Below are 11,808 nucleotides of genomic sequence, written 5' to 3'. Positions count from 1 at the left end.
CAGTGGGAACTGCACAAGGGCTTAAACTCTCCCGAATCAATCCTTTGTCCAACAATTCCTGCATCTGCTTCCGGATTTCTTTGTTATCCTTCGGACTCATCCGGTAGGCAGCGTTGTTTGGCAAACTCGGTCCTGGAATAAAATCAATATGGTGACTAATGCTCCACTTCGTTGGTAATTTGTCTAGTAGATCGTCTACCACAATATCACTAAATTCTTGCAGCATGTTCTATATCTCTTCTAGTAAGTCAGTGACTCCAATATGGATCAACACTGATTTTGGCCTTCACACCACTGCATACTTCACTTCATCATCCTCTATTTGTCGCAAAAACTCTTTTCCACCTAACAGTGGTGCTTTTGTTCCACTGGTTTCTGCAGCATCCTCTTCCTTCATAGGCACTAGGGTATGTTTAATCCCATCTTTAACAAACTTGTAACAATTTATTGCCCCGTCATGGACGACCTTCCTATCATACTACCATGGTCTACCTAATAGAATATGGCACACGTCCATAGGCATGATATCACAAGTCACCTTGTCCTTGTATTTTCCAATATGAAACTATACTTCACACTGCTCATTGACCAGCAGTTGGTGACCTTTCTGCAACCAAGACACCCTATATGGAGTTGGGTGCTTCAACTTCTTCAAACCCAATTTTTCCACCATTTCAGTAGCTACCAGATTATCAGTACTTCCACTATCTATAATCAATTTGCAGCATTTCCCATGTGACTTGCATACAGTCCGGAACAATGCTTTCCTTTCTGTTTGATCAGCGACTTCCTTAGCTAATTTTAATAATACCTTGTTCAACACCAAGGCTTCCCCAGTGTCTAACATATTTTCCACCCCCTGTGGTGGTGCCTCCGCTTCATCGGGCTGAGCAACATATGCTCCCCTCTGCTAGTTTATTCATTTTCAAGACATTCAAAGGATCTGTGTCCCCACTTGTGACACTTGTAACACTGATAGGCATTTCCTCTACCTCTGCCATTACCCCTTCCTCGCTAATATGACCTTCCTCCTCTAGTGTTACCTTCCCTTTCACTCTGTCCTGAAGTCTTCGAACTACTATCCTCTTCATTGTTGTTCACAGTCCTACCTCTGCCAAAGGTCTGTCCTCGCCCTCTACTAGAACCACATCCTCTTCTGGCATTCTGTTTCCTAGCAATCTTTTCCTCCACCTTCAAAGCACTCTGATAAGCTTCCTCCATGGTCCTAGGGGAAAGAATGCTAATCTCGTCTAGCTCCATCCGTAGACCATTTACAAACCTCGTTATTTTCTCACGGGTATCTTCTACATAACCAGCACTCAGGTTAATTTTATAAAATTCTTCGGTATATTCCTTCACAGTCATCATTCTCTGCTTCAGGTTTTGTACTTGTCTATAAAGGGCAATTTGATAATCCTTAGGCAAAAACTTGCTCTTCATTCTAGCAACCATCCTGTCCCATTTTTTAGTCAATGGTTTGTTTAATATCCTCCTTTCTGCCTATACATTGTCCCACCACAATGCTGCATGTCCCTTCAATTTGGTGAAAGAAAACCTGACCCTCTTATCTTCGTTGATTTCTTCATACTCAAAATATTTATTTAATTCACTTATCCAGTCTAACAAGGCATCTGTGAACAAAATACCATCTTAATTAGAGAGCTCTGGTCTTGGCTTGCTGTTAGCCAACAAAATTGACCTCAATAGCTTAATTTCCAATCCTTCGTCATCTGACCCATCTGTCGTGGCTACGTTTTCCTCCTCACTGTCATCCCCACCTTCCGGATCTCTACGCCTCCCTGCTTCCACCACTACCAAACGTGCAGTGAAATTTCTAATCTCTTCTCGTAACCCTTCATCCGTTGCTCTTCTGACGGCTCTTCCTCGACCCCTTCTTCCTACCCTCCATCTTTACTAAGAGAGGAAAACCCTGCTCTGATACCAAAATGACGCAGGACAACCTGAAACAGAGCTACCCGCGTGTATCTAGTCTTCACACCTCAATGGTTAAAGCCCTTTTCTTAATCTCTACGGAATGATTCATTACAATAGCCTAGCCTTGAACAATTATTGTTATTTGAACTTTATAACACAACCCTTATAAACCTTACGCAATCCTTAAGTCGCATATAAAACAAACCCCACTTTATAACTATGGTAATGTTGGACTTACACAAATCTTTCATATCGATGCTATTTCTTATATATCTTTTATAATAGAAATACGTTATAAACATGCCTTTTTTGCTTTAACACGGGCTCTACACAGTTATCGAGGCATACCTTTATCACAATCGCAATCTTCCACGATCCATCAACATTCCTTTATCGCAACCGATATGTGATAACTTTCTGGACTTCAAATAACATGAACCCGCGTTCATTCTCTTGTCAGGTCCGCTCCCATATTGCATGTCGCAATTCCAAAGGCCCAAAGGTTAATTCATCAATGGGACACTGCGATGCGATATTTGTTTAAACTCCTCCACCGTTGATCTGAGCCTTGATCCCATGGTCAACGATGTTATCACACATCACTATTGCAAAAGGCTTGAAGCTTTCCTCCGATACGATACCACTGGTTCCCCTCGCTGCGACTTAATCTTGGCCGTTGATCGTAAAGATCCAACAGCTACTGAGCGTCGATATTTCACTTCTCCACTATCCTCTTCAATTGGGTTTTACGTTGTTCCTATGTTTTCTCTGCGGTTTTTGGTTATTCAATGGTTCCGGTCTTCATCCTCCATTGTTCTGGTGCGACTCTCTCCTGAACTTAACCTTTGTGATTTCTTTTCACAATCGTTCAAGAGTATTATTTGGGTTCTTTGTGTTGGTTCTACGGAACTTTACAATCCTCTGTCCTGCTTTCCCCTCTATGTATTCGTCGAACGCCTACATACATATAGATTATGCAAATCTCTGATACATTCAATTTATCAGTGAATACATCAAAACACACACTAACACAGCGTTGAATTAAATTTTTGTATATTTATAAATATGAACCACTGGTACAAAATGAAATCTTTGTCTCTCTGGCCTGATTTTTCTAATTAGTGGTCGTTGTTCCACATTCTGCCATAGGGTTACAATTGCACTCTAATCTGGCTAACCCCTCCTACCTTATTCTTTTTTTCTTTTCAATACATTATTAGCAGTTTCTTTTACAGTTGAAGCACTATTCCTCAGTTATTTTTCAATGGCTCAACAATTTCTTCAAACAAGTTCTTAACTAATCCTAATTTGCTCTGTTTACCTAATTTAAGAACTAACAACCGCTGAGTCAGCGTTAATTTTAAATGAAACAAAAATAAAACATAATAAAAATATTTCCCAATTGTCACCTCTTCTGACATTCGGATGATCTTGCATCATCTACCTCCAAGGAAGAATACGGAAAAAATTAATGACTTGATTATGGAATTTGATGAGTATTCCAACATCTACCTCCGTATGGAAATCAAATGAAAATGAATGCACTCAATTTCTTATTGAAATATGTTAAAACACGATATGGTGAACCTTGTATTCAAAATTTTGAAATTTATCTTTAGGAAGAGGCTCATCTTTTATCCTCAAGATTTCATGACTCCAATAGCAAAGCAGTCGAAAGAGTTGAATTCAATCGTCATACCAAATCAAACCGCAATACAACAGAGACCTTTAGCATTGGAAAAAGATTATGCATGCGAAGAAAAAAAGATCTCCATGAAGAGACCCATCTTTCTCCTCCGATTAGTATAAAATTGATGTTAAATTGTTTGCAATGGGTCAAAGAAATGGATGAGCAAATGATAAACATGATTTTATTGAGAAAAAAACCAAGAGATTGCGGACATCCATAATTTCCTCATTCCTAAGATGGATGTCCAACAGAGACCTTTAGCATTGGAAAAAGATTATGCATGTGAAGAAAAAAAGATCTCCATGAAGAGACCCATCTTTCTCCTCCGATTAGTATAAAATTGATGTTAAATTGTTTGCAATGGGTCAAAGAAATGGATGAGCAAATGATAAACATGATTTTATTGAGAAAAAAACCAAGAGATTGTGGACATCCATCATGATTTTATTGAGAAAAAAAACCAAGAGATTGTGGACATCCATCTTAGGAATGAGGAAATTATTGAACAAAAATATGATAGATTCCCATCTAAAACCATCTCATGAAGGTGGAATCGTTCATTTACCTTGAAAGTTTTAAAGATTTTAGTTGATAAAAGACTTTTGATCTGAGTGATAAAGAAGACTTAACAGTGGAATTGAAGGTCACCTCAAGAAGAAACCAATGATAAAAAACCCCATCTCATTGAGAAAGACAAAGTGGTTGAATTGAATGAAAATAAACACTTCAGGGTAGAAAGCAATAATTAAAGAAACCCGCCCTCCCTCCTCCAAAGGAATGCACAGGTTCAACATGCTACACTCCTTTCCAACTGATTTCATTGAGAAAGACAAAGTGGTTGAATTGAATGAAAATGAACACTTCAGGGCAGAAAGCAATAATTAAAGAAACCCACCCTCCCTCCTCCAAAGGAATGCACAGATTCAACATGCTACACTCCTTTCCAACTGATTGAGCTGCTTGACACACATCTCATTGTGATTTGGTAGAGGAAGATTCAGTGATCAAGCATTCTCTCAAGGAAGACGGTGACCACACAAGGATGGAAAGTATTGATGAGTTCTTTAAGGCAGACAGACGTAAATAAGATTTGAGCTACTATTCCTTCATTGATAATCCTATATATAACACACACTGAAGGATGTCAAATTGCAGAATTAGTGACACACTGAAGGATGCGAAATTGCAGAATTATATATAACACACATTGAAGGATGTCAAATTGCAGAATTATCACAACATGAACAATCAAGTTATTCCATGGATTATTGCAAGTCACATCAACCATGCTCAATCCTTCTAGAACCCACTCTAAACTCCTTTCATCCTAAATATGAATGGAAGACTTGGGATTGGGATGGATCTTCTGAAACGCTTGATTTAAAGAAACTATTGATTTTGTAGGAGTGATCTGATAATCTTTTAATGTAACCTGGGAGTATATATATATATATATAACTCTAGGATTGCAAAACCATCTGGATTAAATAAGAACACAGCTTAAACTAGTTTAATTAATCTAGATGAATTAGCATACTAGCTACCCAGCCAACATCAACTAGAGAGTCTTGATATCATTGACAATGTGGTGAATCAACAAAATACCTTCAAATTAATTCAATAATTCTTGTGAGATAGCAAAACCAATCCCAAGGCTTCATGATTAATAAAAATTCAGCTGATCCTTTTTATTAGTGATCTGAAAGAAATAATTATATTAGATACACAACGAACATGAACTACCAATGTTCTCTCTGGCCGATATCCCTATTTTTCAATTTCCAATTTTTTTTCTGGGATAATTCTAAAGCAGTGTTTTTTTAAGGAGCTCTGCAACATAACCCTGAACTAAATCATTTTCCATTGAAAGGCCTTTTGCTTCATATTTGACACATCCAACAATTGAACTTGGGAATAAAAAAACATATCATGAGGGGATTCAAATGATGGTGTAATCATTGTCAAGGTAAGTATAAAAGAATTACTTGTAAATACTTCCAGTCGACAAAAACAACAGTTAATCTTCATAAGCATTTGTCCGTAGAATATTAGAAATAATTTGTCAGTGCAAAACCCTGAACTACAAAATCTGGGCATGGTTACCAATGTAGTGAAACCTCAATATCCCTATTTTCCAGTTCTCACTAATTCTTGTAGAGTTAGTTACACAACATTTTTTCAAGGAGCTCTGCAGCAAATCCTGAAGCTGTTGCTTCAAATTTCACACTCAACGCTGGAACTTGGGGATGAAAAAATGCAATATCGTGACGCCATTCAAATTAACGTGATATTTTTCTCAACTAGCACACAAAAATTAGCTGTAATATTTCTAGCGCACACGAACAAGAAGAGTTAGTTGCACATATTTCGAGTGCACATGAACAGAAGTGAATTTTCACCAGATCAGAAATGATGGTTCAGTTCAACCTTGAAAGGTTTTTCACTTTTATAAAAATTGCAAGCGCATTGTTGCAAATGAATATTTTACTAAACTGAAAATATTTCCAAGATCATAATCCCTTGTGTATATATATTTTCAGTCCCTTATGTATATATATATTTCCAGGATCATAATCCCTTGTTTATATATATATATATATATATATATATATATAACCGATACCACAACATCAGTATTAATAAGAATGCAGTTAATCCTTTTTATTAGTGATCTGAAGAATTAATTACAGAAGTACCTGATCAACATAAACTACAGAATCTTGACATGATTACAAATGTATCGAATTGCTAATATACCTACTTTTTAATTCAATAATTCTTATAAAGTTACACTATTTTTTCAAGATCTACAGCATAATCATGAACTGGATCATTTTCCATGGAAAAACCCTTTGCTTCAAAATTGACGCATCCAACACTAGAAATTAGAGATTAACAAATATCATCAGGTCATTCAAATGATGCTGATCCTTTTGTTGTAAGTAGACAAGAATTAGTTGTAAATATTTCCATTCCATGAGAACAACAATCAATCTTCATAAGCATTGCCAAGGCAATAAGCAGAACTCTGAAATTTTTAAGAGGGATATTTTAAGAAGAAACTCATAGAAAGGGGCAATAATATCCATAGAATAGAAACCCCAACAAAGGATAAATTATAACATGGATACATTCTATTGAACTGAATTCCCAGTCTGTAGCTCAGAAGGCTTGGAAAAACAACTTCCAGAGTTGAAATGGCACAGAGACAAGTATCACTGCCATAGCCAAAACCTAATCACTACAGAAGCTGTGAATTGTGATTACAAAGTAAGCAACTAAGCCTAAACACACAGCATGGCTAATGAAGTCTGGGTAAAACACTGGATAAACGTCCAGCAAAGCAAACCAGGACCTCTAAAAAAACCAGAAAGTGAAAAAACATGCAAGAAGAACCTAGCCACCATGCACCAGAGTTTGACAGTTCTCTTGAGTGCTTTAACTGGGGATGTGACCACCAGGGACTATAAACAGGGTCATCAAAGAGGACACCTGCAAAAAAAGCCTAGTTCCAACCCTTGAGGAATGAGTAATTTAAATACTAAAGCCCATGTTACACTGCTATGGGCCCAAAAATCCCAGATGGAGCAAACCATCTGGAAATTGTTGACTTGTTCCTGTAAACTTCCATGAGAACCAGGAAATCGTCCTCGATGCATTGGTTCCAATGTCCTATCTGAATCAAAATAACTTTAAGATTTCATGTCAATACTTATAAATCCTACAATATTTGAAGAAAAATTCCTGAGTCAAACTGTAGCATTTGTTGTATCTCATATTCCCAAGTGTTTTCTAAGAGACAAGTAGATCACACCGCCATAAATGTGCCCCGACTGAATCAAGTGCCCTCTGACTCAATCCACTGCAGTGCTGCAAGTTCAAACCAAGCAATGTTTCACCCATCTTTTCTATAAAAGGCAAGCATTTATCCGTTATTTGCATACAACCTGATAAAGAAAGAATCTGTATAGCCTGTTGTCTTGCAGATAATAAAGAGACAATGCCATTATCTGTAATCCCACACTTTGCCAAATCTAAGTCCTGTAAAGCTGGACAAAGGTCAGCAATAATCTTCAGACTTCGATCTGTCACCTTTCTACAACCATCTAGAATTAATGTCTGAAGGTTTTCTCCACATAGGTTGGCTATACCAAATATAGCCCAATCTGTAACTTGTACACACCCACTCAAGTTGACTTTCACCAAACTTGTTTTACTGTTCTCCAAGAGAGCAAGAAGACCATCATCAGATATTCCTGACAGCCCACTAAGATCAAGTTGCTGCAGTTGAGGGAAAGCTCTCCCTAACATGGCCAGGCATCCATTTCCAAAACCTGGACAGTACCGAATATTGAGAGATTTCAATGATTCACAGACTGGTATTGATGTTGTGACCAATGAAGATTCCTTAATTCCCTCACATTTAATCAATGACAACACTTTTAACTTTCCACTGCAATTAGAAAGCACATCTATGAGACCACAGCAAGATATCAACTTGCACTCCTCTATTTGAAAATTTTCAAGTGATATGGCAACATGTGTAAATGCTCTCAAGCCATCATCAGTCAATGACTCACACTTTCGAATATATACTTGCTTCAAACTTATGCAACTTTGTCCAACTACCTCAATACTCACATCTGTCAATCCTCGACAAGCAGTAACTGAAAGATGCTTCAGCTTCTGCAAACCCATTGTATTCCCCATACTCAAGAAGCCCTTCTCTGTGACATTAAATAGGTTCTCAAGCGACAGATCAGTTAAAAATTTACCATAATGCCCAACTGCAGCAAGAGTAATATTAGTCAATCTTAAAGCCTGCAGCTTTAACTTCATCAACGTTTTGGTATTGGACAGAATTGTAATAACCCCTTCATCACTGACAAGGAAGCAGTCATTGATACTCAATGATTGAAGTTGGACACAGTTCTGTCCAATTTCTTTTAGGGACTTATTTCCCACCTGGGGGCATGATTCTAGATTAAGGGTCAATAAGTTTGGACAGTTCACAGCAACAGATTCCAAACCTTTGTCTCCTATCCATGGGCACTTGCACAAATCAAGTTTCTCCAATAACTTACAGCCCTTCGCTATTGCAGCTAGCCCTGCATCACCAACTGATGGGCAGTTCCAAAGACTCAAAACTCTCAGAGCTGGGCAGCCAAGGCCAATAGCACAGAGGCCTATATTGGTAATCCCTCGACACAGGATGGAACCACGAACCAGAAGTTTGCCCAAGCCTCCATGGCCACCTGCACAGACAGCAATTGCAGCAAGCCTAATATCAGTAGCTTTCTTCCCTTCTAAGCATCTAGTGAGATTCCCGGTCACCCATCGTGGCTGCTTCTTAGACATCCCCCTTTCAGCAGTCCTTTTGCTCCCAACATCAATATCCATCACATTTGCCTCTTCACCTGCAGCTTCACTAAAGTCTTCATCACGGAGGTCTTCATAACTATCCTGGCCTAACTCTACAGCTTCTGTAAGTTGTGCTGCGTTATTTGAAGGGCCATGGGTACTTTCTCCAGAAACTTTTGAAAAGGATTTGGATGTATTTTTAAATTCACCCCTATGCATGCTGCTCTGAAGTGTAAGCCAACGTTTCGAGACACCAGCACAGAAGCTACGTTCACGAGGCCCGGGAAGGCATCTAAAAATCTCAAAAAGGCATTCATCTGGAAGAATACCGAAAAGATCCTTTGAGTTTTTGTTAAGGATTTGTTCACCCAGTGATTGAGAGGCATCCACTCGAGCCTTTTTACGAGAGCATACTGCCCCAATACAAGGTGCAGCAGGTAGGAAAGCACTACGATCCACTTTACGAGAACCCTTCTGGCGTCAAAGATAGTAGTCTTCATCACCTGATATTTAGAAAACTCAGTTTAAATCTCCAGATGCAGCAAAAGAAAAGTCCAGCATCATTTTAAGAAACAAACAGATAAAACTAAAAAGGAAACTGCCAAATAACATGCTAAGAGCATAGATAAAGAGGCATTGTTCCATTTCTCTAATCAACAACATGGATGACATAAAAACATCTCGAGGCAATATATCAAAGCCGCTACCCCTACCCTAACCCCATGTTGTTTTGACGTTGTACATTGCATACAATGAAATAGTCAGCTTGTACAACTATATGCCCAATAAAGGTCAGGAAAATCATTGAAGCATAAAAGGCATGGCTAAATGGTTCACAGCATTACATCAACTTGTTAATAGAAATAGCAGACAGTGCCTCAATTGTAGAGCCCTCGATCTGCTATTTTAAAAGGGAAAAAGAACCGAGAACCTTGATTCCACTGGAACAAAACCGAAAGAGAAAAACTTCTATCAAGGCAACCTCCACAGTTATTTGGGTCGTGCATAACTGTTATATAATTATCTGAATATGCGGAGTACCCAAATGCGCGAATTTATGCAAAAGAATGATTTTACGAAACAAAAATATCATAAAATTTATCAGTTCTCGGGCTCTCAAGGTCCGTAACCCTGAATCAGTGCCCGCGAGAATGGGAAAAAGTGAAATCCAAGGATGAAACAAACCTTTGCTTATGAAATAAAAATCCAGAGCTTTGAGATGGGGTTTTTTATCAATACAACTTGTAAAGTCAGTGTACCAACACGAAAAAATATAGGGCGGATAATTGTCTGAAGTGGAGCCATTAAGGATTTCAATATAATACCTTGTAGGAACAGAGCAACACAGAAGGTATAAATTCGGAATCGCCTGACTTGGGCATAAGGAACAAGGAATTTGATTAAAAAATAAAGTCAGATTGGCCAAAACAAACATAGAATAAGGAGTGGATAGCCCACAATTGGGTTACAATGCAGAAATCTTATATGGACTCATAATACAGGCAATACATGGAACTTAACAGGATGTACACGACTCAAGGAACCCAAATACCTCAACCTGTAACTGCGTTCATCGACTGGACTTCCAAGTACAGAGAGTCTAGCACCCTAATCTATACCATGTCAAACGCCAAGGGTCTGAACTAGGTACCCAATATAATAAATCCCTGATCCATACGAGTATTTTTCACACCGTAAGCCCATAAGCTTCACCTTGGTTATCCATAACCAAGGAAATTCTTCATTAGAGTTTGGCATCTGGGTTCCAAACCCTAATCGTGCACAACAAAAGCGAAAACCCATGTCCCCAAAACCTGCAAAGATCTCAGGCAGGCCAAGAGAAGTAGCGCAAAATACAATCGAGAAGAGCAAATCAGAATTAAGAAACTCACCGGCACGCTTGAGAAGAGTTGGCATATATCCAAACCGTCGCTGACCCCAACAAAATCCCGAAACAATCCTATTAAAGAGCTCACACAGAACAACCACCTGATCCACAGCCAAAATATTTGTTCTCCTTCGCTACCCTTCTTCATAAAAACTCCCTTATCAAATCCTCTGCGCTACCGGATTGCCCAATCCATGCACGAAAAATTACAGTGGAAGTAACTGGAAATAAAACGACCCCGTGGGTCGCACTGTTGCGTGTGTATGTATGTGCAGAGATTCATTCACCGGTACACATTCATGCCGTAACCGCTGGTGGTTTTCTGGAACCAGCCAATTGTGTCATTAAGGCTGTTTGGCACACTTCAGAGTTCACTGTATCTGTCAGAAACCGCCGTCCCGCGAAACACCCGTTCCCCGTTTTTCTTGTCCTGGCTGGTTTTATTGGTGGGGGAGGGGGGACGGAGGGGACTAAGGTTCCTCCCCCCTGTCCACACTCCCACTCAGAAATTATATGGTTGTTAAATGCAAGTTGGTTGTATCGTGATGGGAAAAATCACTGTTAACTTCACAAGACTTTGGGTCACATCTTACATTGAATGTTTTATTGTTTCATGTCGGGATGCAATGGTTTTGTCCCACTTGCAACTTGCTAAAATAATATTCATATCAAATTCCGCCACTTCCTGGAATTTGACCGTGAATTGTGGTTTGGTTAAGTGCTTTCTTCCGAAGGCCAGCTCTTTCTCTGCTAGTTCAGCTTCCAAAATTTGTCATCACCTTTGACAAAAGTACGACTTTGTTGAGATCCGGTTCATTGCTGCGTACTGTGTCCTTAATTTGGTGGCTGATTAGGTCGTGAACCATGCATCTTTTTGGTGCAGTTTGTCCGCTTGGTTAACCAAATCCTTCGTGTGATTGTCATTCCTCTAAAA

The 11,808-nt window shown here is 38.9% G+C and overlaps 1 pseudogene across 1 annotated transcript; it reads right to left on the bottom strand.

Annotated features, from left to right (window-relative positions):
• Positions 1-6,737: 6,737 nt before the first annotated feature.
• Positions 6,738-11,380, bottom strand: LOC149220871 (EIN3-binding F-box protein 2 pseudogene; annotated as a pseudogene). The gene is made up of 2 exons (XR_016249321.1): positions 10,879-11,380; positions 6,738-9,489 (listed from the first exon to the last, which is right to left on the bottom strand). The product of XR_016249321.1 is annotated as an EIN3-binding F-box protein 2 pseudogene (transcript).
• Between the last annotated feature and the right edge of the window lie 428 nt (positions 11,381-11,808).

Source organism: Pinus tabuliformis, chromosome Q (genome assembly GCF_031772625.1).
Source record: "Pinus tabuliformis cultivar Carrire ecotype Pingquan chromosome Q, CPIR1, whole genome shotgun sequence".
NCBI lineage: Eukaryota > Viridiplantae > Streptophyta > Pinopsida > Pinales > Pinaceae > Pinus > Pinus tabuliformis.
Note: the sequence above shows the minus strand (reverse complement) of the source record. Positions and strands in the feature narration are given on the sequence as shown.